Consider the following 14,135-nt stretch of genomic DNA (forward strand, 5'->3'; position numbering starts at 1 on the left):
GTTTCATTTGTCAAACGTCCAATAAATATGTTTGACAAAAATCACTTCAAATTGTTATTTGAATGCGCGAATATTACCATCTAGCTGCGAATAATGCAATTTTAGATAAAATAAACCAAATCTGGTTAAACAACTCGTGATGGCAGTGATTTATGTACCGTAAGGGGAAGTAATCGCTGCGGGGAGTTTGATACTCTCCCAGCTAGAATTAAAATTTCACTGTTCTACATTTTGACACAAGCTGCAGCTGCCTATTCAAATACAATCATTTTGTATAGTAAACTCCTAGCCATAATTAAGGTAGTTCTGCACATTTGGATCAAAAAAGTTTTGTACATTTGATTAAACCCTGATTTTTCAAAACTTCCGAATATACTTAGAAAAATCAGCAAATAAAAAAGATATGGTCGTGTGCTCGATTTTTTGCTAGACTGATTTGAAAAATTAGGACATCACGCCAGTTTTCATAATGAGAGTCTATGGGAAAATCACAATTTTCATAACATTTTTTCTACAATGTAGATTTTCATGAAACTTCCCACAGTCCTAAATAAACATATGGCATTTAATATAATGGTGAAATAAAATGTATAGGTTCGTGTACTTGCTTTTGAGATATTTGCCAATAATTCAAGTGATCCGCACATCTCAAACTGGTTTTAAGGCATTATTTTGATTATTGTTTCGTTTCAAATCTTCGCGTCAATAAAACGAATACATGTGCAAGCAAACCTTATTTTCAACATCGTTTACTTGATGCCAGTAATTTCACATTTTAACAAGCAGAATTATTAGTTGACTTATTTCGTTTGAGAGTAAAGCAAAACATGTAATAATAAGATTTTAAGCTTTTGATTTATTCATAAGTCTGGCATTTGTTAAATCAGCTATCAACATTTATAGCATGTGAGACAGCTGTGTAACGAGAGTGACACATACAGTAACATCAACTAGTTTGTATTTAATGTGTACGTTATTTTCGATTTCTCCCGGCAAGTCAGTACTAAGCAATTAATGTTTTAGGGTGTTTTTTTTTTTGTATTGCAAGTATATAAAGTTAAAGATATCTGTGTAATACAACTCCTCTATCATATAAAATTTTTAAATAGTACATGTTTTGTATATGTGTTTAAAAGAATTTATTTAGACTTTCCTCAACCGACACAATGTAAAAACAATCTGCTGTTAAAAGCTATAACAAAGCTGCTATAACAAAGTCAGTTGAATGTTGCTCCTAAATGGTGACACACTTGAATATTACATTTTACAGATGACCTTAAGGAAATATAATACCAACCATAAATATCAACAAATGGCAAATGAATATGACCCAGTATATCACGTTGTCGTGATGGTTTTGCAAAAACAAAAGGAATGACGAATGGTAGGGCATGTATCGTAACATCACCGTTGAGATGAATATCACTTGTTTTGCCTACTACTTATTTCTTTTTTATTATTATTGCTATATTTGCCCTTATAAATGCAAAACATCACCGCCCGGTATTGGTTTATTCAGTCATAGTAAATACTATTATAGAAAATAAGGATAAGGTAGTCTGTCCCACACCAGACCCCATTACTTGCCCGACTTTTTCCAAAAGCAAAAGACAGTATTAAGATGAGACATGTCCTGCAGAAACGTAATTTCATTTATATATGTAACATAATTGTTTGAATTATAACATATTTCTAAAGCCGCCTTTCTTTCAGCGTTGAATATGTAACAGTTGATATAAAACCAATATTGATTTAAAATGGACATGATGAAACAATGTATTAGGGTTAATGTACCACAAAACAAATCTTTAAAGAAGCTTTGTTCCTGGGATAAGAAGATAAATTTCAAACCTGTTCAAAGAAACAATAGTGAAATCGGAAAAGACAAAAGCAAATTGACAAGTCAATTAGAAAACAAGTCAGAATATGCCAAGGAATTTGATATAGAACTATGAGAATGATATAACACGACAGCAATCGAGCTTTGGAATATGAAAAACAGGCTGGTATAATTCCAAAACGAGCTATTATAATAGCTCGAACGAGCTATAATATCTCAATTTAGCTATATAAAGGTAACAAGAAAAACGTGCAACTCAGGCCAGATTTCAAATCGCACGCCGTCCAAACACATACAACTTAATATGAACGATTTTCAGCTCTCGGCAGAAATGCGCATTTTAAGTTTAAAAAGTGGTATTTTTTAAAATTTAATACATACACTTTACCAGATTAAAGTTTTTTTAGCCGATGATCTCAAGCCGATTTCACTCGCCTTGTTTTAGTACTTTGTCCTACTTTGATTACCGGACTTTGATAAAATACAACATGCACTGCTTCAGACGATTTTTTTGTATTAGTATTTAATAGGGAATCGATCCTATCGATTTTCGTCGCACATCAGTACAAAATATGGATATATGGTATATATACACGTAGTGTGAACTTGTGAATAAAAACACCTAGTGAGCACAGTTCATAATATGAAATAATTAATAATATGGCGCAATCTCCGGAGAGGCTATATTTATTGATAGGGTATCGATTCTATCGATCCCTCTACGGTAACATGCGATATACCGAATGAGAATGAGACATAAACTATCGGATTAAAAAATGTGTACTTCCGGCACGAGCACAAAGCGTCTGACTTCGGATTTTTTTTTTTTTTTTGGAAGAATACGCCTTTACCTTGTGCCTAATAAGCGTCCACATAACTTGTCCGAACGGCAACGTCTTGCACATCAGTACAAAATATGGATATATGGTATATATACACGTAGTGTGAACTTGTGAATAAGAGCACCCAGTGAGCACAGTTCATATAAATAAATATACCTCTCAAGAGATAGCGCCATTCCAAGAGGTGGAAATTACCTGTAATACAATACAATATGGGCAGTGTTGATTTTATTCCAAAATGTACCTTTAAATTGATAAGGAATCGACCCTACATTTAGCGACGGGACCGATCCCTCCACGGTAACGTGCGATTTACCGAATGAGATATTTACTATCGAATTAAAAAATGTGTCCTTCCGTGCTGTCATTAAGCAGTTCTTTTCAAATGTATGGGATGAGCTGAAGTCGGATCGATTCCAGATTGAGGCACTGCCTTATTTCATATTATTTAGACTGTTCCATATTTGTTAGCCCTTAAGTTTGTTGAAGATATTGTGTTGTATAATTTTATTAAAAACCCTATGTATCATATTGTAACAAATGCGCTCAATTAAAGTTGTTTTTTTAAACTGCTTACACTTTATCCGATGCACGGGGAAATTATCGTAACATTATCCTAAACATTTTCAACATTTTATGTTTATTGCTGTCAATTATACAATGTTATTTTACTGAAATCTTATTTTCCTTTCAGTAAGCAAGAAGAACGACCTTTTTCAATTTTATAAGGACGTTGTTGTCGTGGTGGAAATCTCTACTGCAGCAAAGTTAGATTATGGTTATATATACTCTCCTTACTCTTCAGATCACGATGGTGATAATGACAATGATGATCACAATGATGATGATGATGATGATAAAGCCAATGATGCTTATACAACAAGTGGCACTAGATTTACTAAATGAAATAGAAAATAATAAAAAGTAAAGCTGTGATATCATATTTTGAACATGTATGATTTTATTTCTTTACATTATGAAATTACGTCTATGCTCCGAACAGAAACATTTTGCGTCTCCCAAGTCTCCTCCACACTTTGCTAAAATGCCTATGTATAAGCAATGAACCCAGTAGGTATACCCTTTCCTATGCCCACTGCTCAACCATAAGTCTCTTACTCACTTTTCAATGTGAGAACATTAATTATTCACTAATCTCATGTAACAACAACAAGTATTAGGTGACAGGCGTTAGTATTTGGCAGCAATAGAAGAAGAGACAGATAAATATCAATGAAAGCTCTTGTCTTAATGATAAAACATCTGTACAGACTTCCTAGAATAAGAATTACACCACCAGATACATCTGAAGTTCAGGCTGTAGATGCTGACAGGGGTGAGGGAGGGAACAGAGCACACAAATCAACCTTCACTGCCAAATACTTTGCCTGGAGTGAAAATTGAATTACGAAAATGCAATAAAACGAGAAAATCATTGAGCGGGAAACTATAGACCGTGAAAAACAAAGACTAGCCTTATATACCCGGTATTTTATAGACAAAAAAAAAAACAAGACGCATAATTAATGATGAAAACCGTGAATAATCTTACTTCTTTTTGGTAACATATTTCTTAAAACAGATTTCACATTTTCCACTTTTCGCGCAACTACCTGTGTCTTTTGATGATCCCGCTTGTAGAGGTGTTACATAAATAGGTTGCATAGTAGATGGTTCATTTCCCTCTTCCTTTCCGTCTGATTCTGTACTGACACGGTTTGTTGTAGGCGTTCTTGAACGTTTTCCCCGTGTAATGATGTAGTTCAAAACTACTAAATGATATAAATAATTTGCAAATTATCAAATACAAGATCTGTACAACAAATTGCACAACTTCATTTTTTTCTGCGATTACATTTTTGTTCTTTGTGTATTTTGGTAGTGACTGGGCATACATAAAACAGTGCTTTATATTGACCACTTTTTTGTACTTTCAGTATAGGATTGTTTTCAGTGGGCTACAGTTATGTATTTACACGAGGAATCCAGTAATTGATACATTTTGAACTACACGTGTAAAATGCACATTAATCTTTATCTTACACACTATTATTTTTCTTGTGTTCATTATTAAACATATAGTCCAATATTGGACTCCACATTGAAAGCAGCTCAGTATTTAAATTACAGCAATGCGAGTACAAAGGAATGATACGATTACAGTATTTTAAGAGAATTTAAACAAAAATTAAAAAAAAAATGAACTATCCAAACAAATTTTATTGTCTTACGTACCTACTTGTATATAACAATTAAATGTGTTTTAAGTTAACTTAGTACTTCTAAAACTTGTTTCAGGTTTTAATAATGATAAATAACTGCATTTTGCTTTATTTGTTATTCAGCTTTTACTCAATCTTCTTCCTTCGTTACATTTGAGCCGTGCCATGAGAAAACCAACATAGTGGGTTTGCGACCAGCATGGATCCAGACCAGCCTGCGCATCCGCGCAGTCTGGTCAGGCTCCATGCTGTTCGCTTTTAAAGCCTATTGGAATTGGAGAAACTGTTAGCGAACAGCATGGATCCTGACCAGACTGCGCGGATGCGCAGGCTGGTCTGGATCCATGCTGGTCGCAAAGCAACTATGTTGGTTTTCCCATGGCACGGCTCATTTTTGTTTAATCCTGTAAAATTAAAGTGTACATAGTTACAAATATTATCGTAACCATATTATCAAAAAGAGTTCTGGATATAACAACTGCTTCAAAGTCATTATTTCGATATATTCGTGCGATATGGAAAATTTGTGTAAACGTTAAACATGACACTAATTAATGGTATATTTGCCTTTTTATGTTATTTGAGTATGGCTTTTTGTCTTATAAACATTTATATAAATGCATGAGAAATTATATGATACATCACTGGTCGAATGTCAAAACGTCTCATGGTCTCTGGAGGTAAGACAGGAGAATGTCGTTTTATTTAGGCAAGGTTGCTGTTGTGCAGTCTTCATTCTATTTCAAATTTATACTGACAAATATGTGTAGAATACACTTTATACTGAATGTACACGAGTAGCACTGGCCGAAATATTTTGTTACTCGCATCCAAATTATTTTACGTGTGTCGTTTTTAACAGTGTTTGGTTAAAAAATGTATTCTACAATCTTATATTTTATGATTGATACTTAAAACATAAACCGCAAGTGGATGTGCAGGGACACATTATGAATTTCTCCTCAGGAAATATAATTTGAACTATACTTGTGAAAATCATGAGCAAGCCACGACCTTAACTATGTTATTGGCTATAATATACACACGTAAAATCAGCAAAAATGATTGATATCTTTAATAACAATTGCTTTTAGGTAAAACAAATTTCATAATCTGGACCTAGTGCAAGATACAGTCAGCTTTTTTCTAAGAAAAGCGAAATTACCTACCGCCACTTTTGTTTGGAAGAGGTTTATAAATAACAGATAGCTCTATAACAGTTACCAGACCTGCCCTATTTCTATTGTTTACAATACAATAGATGCATGAGACGTTCGTGCATGTCATTAAAAATCAACACCTTATACAAATGTCCGCACGTGAGTGAATAATACAATCGCCAGTTTTCAAATATATTCAGTTTTACATAAAAAGATATATTTAATTGCTTTAAAAGCGACTTTGTGGTGAAATAACATTTGCATTAATTTTCCTGGTATGTCCTGGGATTTATGTTAAAATGGGCCTACTCTGTGTAATTTTTGTAAGGTATCGTTAAATGCTTCGTGAAACAGGACTATTTACTTAACATAAATTATAATGGAAAATGATAAATCGCAAAAATATAAACACAGTAAGTTTCCTCCGAGTTCATTATAAATTCAGTAATGAAAACCGTAACGATTTTTCGTTCTATGCAACATACACTTCAAACTTGTATTTTAGAAAATAACAAGTTTTACTATTCCGTACGTACTTATTAACGTTTCCATGTTTGTCTGAAAAATAGATGAACCTACAGTTGAAACATGTTTTAAAGACAGCAAGTTTTTAAGAAGTGGAGATTGGTGGGAGGTTTGAGAAAATTCATTCCTTTTGTCAGTTTCCTGGATTCTATAAACCTTTAACTCCACAAGTAAGTGACAACTTCCCCACATGAATCAGATGTGGATGACGAACAACATAAAACGTAATAATGTTCAGTTGAATCGTTTCCATGTCAAAGGAAACACAAGCCTAAAAACCCTTCTCATTATTAGTAATGTGCTCTATTGAACTCACTTTTTTTATATATTCCAAATAAAGTTGCATTTATTTCTTGACAAAAATAGTTGAATATTGTATTATGTCAAAAACAGACTTTTATCGATGAAATAGAACAAAAATTGCCGAGGTTTGTATTTCCATTTTTCACAACCCAAATACCTTTTAAGGATACATTTTCTCAGATGAATTTCCCGACAAATCCATGTTATGAAATGATGTATTTTAACAATTTACTAGAACAGAACAGAACAGAACATATGTTTTATTATGACTTGTACATAGTACATCATCAAGTTCAAAATACAACTATATATATACATAAATATTAACAAAGTCACACAGTCAGTTGAAAAGTAAATTGTGCTATATAACATTCTCATTTCTCAATATTGTGTTTAAAGTGAGGATGGCTAATCCACCTCGGTATGAGTAGTTCAAGAAGTAATATTTATAATGTTGCTTCTAATTAACATAGCGCCTTTATAGTATAGAGCTAATTTATAAAGTACATTTCTATTTTGTGATTGTAACAGTTCTATAAACTTCAACATACTAGGTCTAACGAAATAATATTTTTTGATAAATCTTTTCTTAAATCAATATAACATGGACATACAAGTACAAAGTGGTATTCATCTTCCAGATCAACCGTATTACAACACTGGCAGTATCTTTCATTTTTTGGAATTCTGTTGTAAGCATATCTTCCAGTATGGATTCTCAGAGCATGAGCTGAGATTCTTAGTTTTGAAATAAACAATCTTAAAGTACTCGGCAATAAATCTAAATACAATTCGTAACCAAATATAACTTTACAATTATTATACAATTCAAGCATACTACTTGACTCCTTATTTACAATCCAGCCTTGTATGAAACAGTCAATAACACGCTGTTTAAATATACATATAAAGTGATTATAATCTACAGAATCTGGTTCATACCAAACATTTGCAAAGCCATAATCACAAAGTAGTTTTTTAACATTTGAAACCCAATTTTTATACCCTTTATTACAATCCTCTAGTGATTGCACATATACCTTGTTTAAAATAATGTTATCTGTATTACAGATTTTAAACCAATATTTTACAATTCGAAGGTACCTACTTATATACAAAGGGTATCTTCCCAATTCTCCATATACCCCTATAGAACATGTATTATTTCTGACTTTTAACAGCTTTTTGCAAAATTTTAAATGGATTCTTTCCAATTCCTTAGATTTCGTATTTCCCCATATTTCTGCGGCATAGTTCAATATAGACCCGACAAATGCATCAAACAGCTGACATAATACTTTTGGTTTCAATCTAATTTTCTTACAATTTATTAACAAAACATTTAATGCCTTTAGTGCCTTTCCCGTCAAGTATTCCTGGTTTTTCGTAAAATTTCCAGTATAATTAAAAACTGTACCTAGGTAGTTAAAATCATTTACAACTTCAATATTCTGCCCATTATATGTCCAACATTCATTATGTTTTAATCCACCCCTTTTTCTAAATACCATAATCTTTGTTTTCAATGTATTTACTTCTAAACCCCACATATTACAATAATCAAACAATAAATTTAACTTGTCCTGGAGTTCCTGTGGTGTTTTGCCTATTATTACCATATCATCTGCAAATAATAATAAAATAAGTACTATATCGTCGATAATTAAACCAGAATTTATATCATCTTGTAAAAATAACTCCAGATCTTCCACGAAAAGAGAAAATAAAATCGGCGACATTATCTCCCCTTGTCTTAAGCCTACTGCATATTCGAAAAATTCCGAATATTCATTACAGTTTCTTACACAAGATTTAACCTTTTTATACATATCTTTGATAATTCTTAACAATTTACCTTGTATTCCATTTTTATATAATTTCAACCATAATGCATTTCTGTATATTGTATCAAAGCACTTTTTCATGTCCACAAATACACAATATAGTCTCTTATTTTCATTAATGTATTTTTGTACAGTGTTTAATAGTATAAATAGAGCATCAATAGTAGAACGGCCTTTCCTGAACCCAAATTGGGCATCCGATATTACATTATTATTTTCACAAAAGGATACTATACGTTTATTCAAAATAGAAGTAAACAGTTTAGACAAACAACTAACTAATGTTATCCCTCTATAATTGTTCACGTCATTAACATCACCCTTTTTGTGTAAGGGAATAATAATCCCCTCCGTCCATTTATCCGGAAAATAGCCCGAATCCAAAATAGCGTTAAAAATGTCACATAAATGTGATGACAAAATATCTATACTTTCAATCAAATACATATTCATAATACAATCATTCCCCATAGCCGATTCTTTTTTAAGACCCTTAACAGCTGTAATAATTTCATTTACTGTTATGCGCCGATTTAATTCTTCACAGTCACAGTCCAAATTATTAAAATCGTAATCTTCGCAAAAATCCTCTGCTTCCTGATTATAACATTGAAACATATCTGTACCTAGTTCTGCAAAAAATTGTTTAAAATCATTTAAAGGGATGTTATTTCGATTGCTACTTTTACGTTTGAAAAATTTCCAAAACTCTTTAGGTTTTGCGTTTTTCATTTGACCTATTTCCAATATTTTTTTCTTTTCAAAAATATTTCTTTTTCTACGACACAAATCTTTGTAATTCTTTTTCAACGTACAAAATTGTTCCCTACTGGTACTAGATTTAAGCCGGTTAAAAACATTCAAAGCATCTAAATAACGCCTTCTCGCTTGTACACAGTCTAAGTCAAACCATTCTGCATGATTGACTATAGAATTTTCATTAAAACAAGTTTTATAATTATTTTTATAAGAGCTTAAAAATAATGGGTCTGCAACCTCTCGAACAATACTCGTGAAGTTGTTTAATACATCATTTACGGATTCTCTATTATTAATATTTATAAATCTTGTTAAATGATTAAAATCTGGTAATTTTGCAATTAATCCAGAACGAAATGCCTCCTTGTAATTCTCGTTCCACTTATAGCTGACTGAGTTTTTAAACTTTGTCGTCTCAGTGACAACATTACATCTCAATGAGAACAAAAGTGGGGCATGATCACTGTATTCGTTAAACGAGTCTATGTAAAAATCACACAATAGCGGGAAATCCTTTTCTCTCGCTAACAGTAGGTCAATAACGGACGCCCCATTTGTACTGGCATAGGTAAACATACCACAATTATAATCACGTGCTAATCTACCGTTACAAATGCGTAACGTGGTAGCTCTACAAAGGTCAAGCAATCTTGTCCCAAAACTATTACATACATTATCCAATGAGGCCCGGCTTATTGGTTGATCGGGAACATAATCCTCGTCGTCAGTGTAACAATTATAAGCATCCACTGTAATAAAATCGTCTTTTACTCCCACTCGGCTATTCCAATCTCCGGTTAAAAAAAGAGAACCTGAATTCTCCAAATCATGTACATCATTTTGAATAGTATCGAATAAATCTACATTGGATATGTTATATGCGGGTGAATCTTCTCCCCATATATAAACTCCACAAATAAATATATCATTTTCCAAATGAAAAAAGTTCTTGTCTAATTTTAACCAAATTATAGTATCATAGTGTGTTCTTACAATTTCAATACCAGGTTTTAAATGGTCTTTATAATATAATACAATACCACCGCTACATCTTCTAGCGTTCCTGTTCTGGAATTTTCTGTAAAAGTTATGCGAAGTATAGCCTGAGAGTTCAATATCACTATCTTTACTGGTCCACGATTCATATGTCGTTTTTTGAAATCAAACTTGTGAATTCAGGTGAATTTTTCTTACCGACCGTTAACCCATTTACATTCCACGATAAAATGTTGAGCCCATCCTCCTCGAATCCCTACGTTTCTTCTCTCACCGGCCTTCCATCAATGTACAAAGTATCGTACGCCAACCATGCCTTCTTTCCCTTCTTTTTTGCCTCTTTAAGTTGGGGTAACAGCTTACGCCTCTTATCGTTGACTTCCTTCGGGAATTGCTCATGCATGAAAAAGTCCGTTCCCTGTATAACTTTCCACTGCTTTCTTATCATCTCTCTCTCCTTAAACAACGAAAATTTTGCCACGATTTTTCTCCCTTTATTGGCAGGCGATTTACCTCCCATACGATGAACTCTCTCAAACTGGATGGCATCCACCACTTTCTCGTCTACCTTCAGATCCGTTTTTATAAAGTTCCTTAATTTTATCTCGGTTTCTGCCGGTGTCTCTGTTGGGGCCTCTCTAATGTTACCAAACACAAGGTTGTTTCGCATGGATTGTGACTGTAAATACACAATCTACTCCTTCAATTCATCTCTCTCTTTCTCTATTTCCACAACCTTACTGTTCACAACACCAATGGCGAAATCATTGCATTCAGCCTTTTCCTCCACCTGTTTTACCCGTTCTATAGTCTGATTATGCTTATCGTGTACATAATTCCACAACTTTTTCATCTCATTTTCAAATTTGTCCACTTTAGCCTCTAATGATTCCAGCGATTTTAATCGTGAGTCCATATCAGCTAATTTTGAGTCAATTCTGTTTAAACACTTCATAATGTCTGCGTTTGTTGGATTTCCTTCATTACACATTTTTTCTTTGTTGGGTGGGGTAGGTTCTGACATACTTTGTGTACCTTGAATGGGTGGGGTAGTTTCAGAAGTACTTACGGAATTGACCTTTATCGTTGTTTGGTCAAATAAACTTGTAAGATTTAACCTCTCATTACTGTCAAACAATACAGAATTTGTTTCACTTAATATTTCACTGACACTAACCCCTTCTGGCGAATTTGAATATCTTCCCGCTTTATTGTCATTTCCATTGTTCGCACTGTCTTCACTTTTCTTTCGTTTATTTCCATGTCTCCTCCCCATAGATACAAATGTTCATTACTCCAGTCAAATATCAACAAAACGCTCAACTTCAGAAATTAAATCTCCTCATAAAACACCATATTTATATCCATTTATAACCATTTTCTATTATTTTTACATGAGCTGTTTATAAACACGACCTACTCCATTGACCACATTGCTGACCTCAGAAATGCAGTAATTTAAATGCCGATTTACATAGAAACCATGTGAGAGACAATGTTGCGGTCATGCTATTGTGCTATTGAAGATGCTGAACATTTTGATATTACGCTTTACAAAGAATACAGATTTTTAACGCCACACATATTTTTCATCCACTGAATACGCCTACTCTTTTGTTTGGTGATGAAAATTATACTGAAGAAGAAAATTCTCTAACATTTCTAGTACCAAAATATATCAAATATACATTGTTTTCCTTTTTACATAAAACAGCGTGGAACAGTATTTCATTCTAGGGTCACCTAAATACTTTTAAATATGTATTTATATATGTTTGTCTTGATTTATCTATATGTTTTACATTCATGATTTTTGTGAATGTTGAATGCTTTTTCTTTGTGTTGAATGCCTATTTGTTTGTATTGTTTGCAATTTATTTTGTAAAGCACTTTTGAACGTGTACATGTGCGTGAAAGGAGTGCTATATAAATGTGGTATAATAAATATAATATAAATCGTTTTCGTTAAGATATCTAATTGCTGCTAAATTATTCGCTTAACGCAATTGTAACTTCGGACTCTCCTTCTTTTTATCTTTCCATCTATCCCACTTTCTCTTAATTTCTACAGTTTGGTCATTTTTCTTCTTTTCCAACATTAATAGTTGTTATTCATTCCGCTTACTATAATAGTTTCGTTCTCTTCCAAATACATTTTGTCATTTTCTTCATGAGAATACAATGCAACATAAATTTTCCTTTAAATATACCTTTGAGGACGGACCGAATTACTAACGAACGATAAACTTGTGGTCCAACCTTTTTACCTTTCCTAAAATTTTTTGTGTATATGTTCCGTATATGTACATTGTATATCTTGTCATAAAAAGGAAGGCACAAAATATGTTTAAATCGGAAAGAGGCTATAATTTCTAATGAATAACAACTGTGCTCGGGTTTTCGATGCAATACAAATGTCATGCGCTATTTGCTGACAAACATATTTACAGGTGCGTAGCAAGTTGGGCATTTTGTTATATTTTTAGTACCCGACAATTTTCATCAAATGGTATTGTTCGTTCTTTTATTTATTGGTTTGTAATAACTACACAAAACGTTTAACAAACTAGAAACCAACGTGGACTGTTTGAAACAAAGAAACATGTAGGTAAGTCAGTTATCATTCTCAGAATAGGTCTGAATGGTATTTCTAGACCTGTGAGGAGACTTGCAAACCTCGCTCGCAACGCCAGCTCGGTTCACAAATTCCTCACAGGTCTATAAACACCATGCAGACCTATTCCTCAAACAATAACTATTACCTAACAGTAGATAGAGAAAGGGAGAAGAAGCAAATTATATAAGTAGAATTCATACAGCTTAATCAGTGGAGACATTCGTGTAAATCTATTTGGGAAATAGAGTTTAGTTTAGCGTGATTTGTTGGCAAATAAAACACGGTTTTGAGTTCAGATTCGTTGTAATCTAATCATGAAGGCCGAATGAAGGCCGAATGCCTGAGTGATTAGTTACAACGCCTCTGAACGAAAAAATAAAACGTGCTTTAATTGGCAACAAAGCACGCAAAACTAAAATCTATTTTCATTCTAACACGTTCGAATTACACCAGGAAGGGATACTAATCTGGAATCCTTTTTAGGCGTAAATGGACGCATTACTTCCCTTGGCGCTAAAAGTAGGTCATTTTGCGAAACGTGTTTTAATCGACAAGACAATATATGGTAAAATCCTTCTTTGTTTATATAAAAGAAAATCTTAAAAGTGTTAGAATTAAATTTTAAGCCTTGTATACATAACACATGTATACATATTACCAGAGAGCTGTTCTGTTGTTCGCTGTCTTCTGGACTTAACTTTATAATAAATACTACTGATACCGTGTTTTGAAGACGAAGCGAACAGAAACTTTCTTCAAACTGATCTGCGGCTATCAAAATGTATGTCCGCTGCGGTTTGCGTCATTCTAGATATGCACCCCTGAATTACCTAGTGTATACGCAGTATTTTTGCATATATACCACTGCTGTAGGAGGCTCATTATTGGGGGCTACGATGGTGGCAAGTAGGGGAGTGGAAACCACATTTCGTATGTGGGGGAATGGAAAATTATGATTTCAATGACCCCATCCGTTTTATTTTGGGTTTTTTTTGGCGGGGGGTGGTGGTGGTAGGGGGACTTTTGA

Source organism: Mercenaria mercenaria, chromosome 7 (genome assembly GCF_021730395.1).
Source record: "Mercenaria mercenaria strain notata chromosome 7, MADL_Memer_1, whole genome shotgun sequence".
Classification (NCBI taxonomy): domain Eukaryota; kingdom Metazoa; phylum Mollusca; class Bivalvia; order Venerida; family Veneridae; genus Mercenaria; species Mercenaria mercenaria.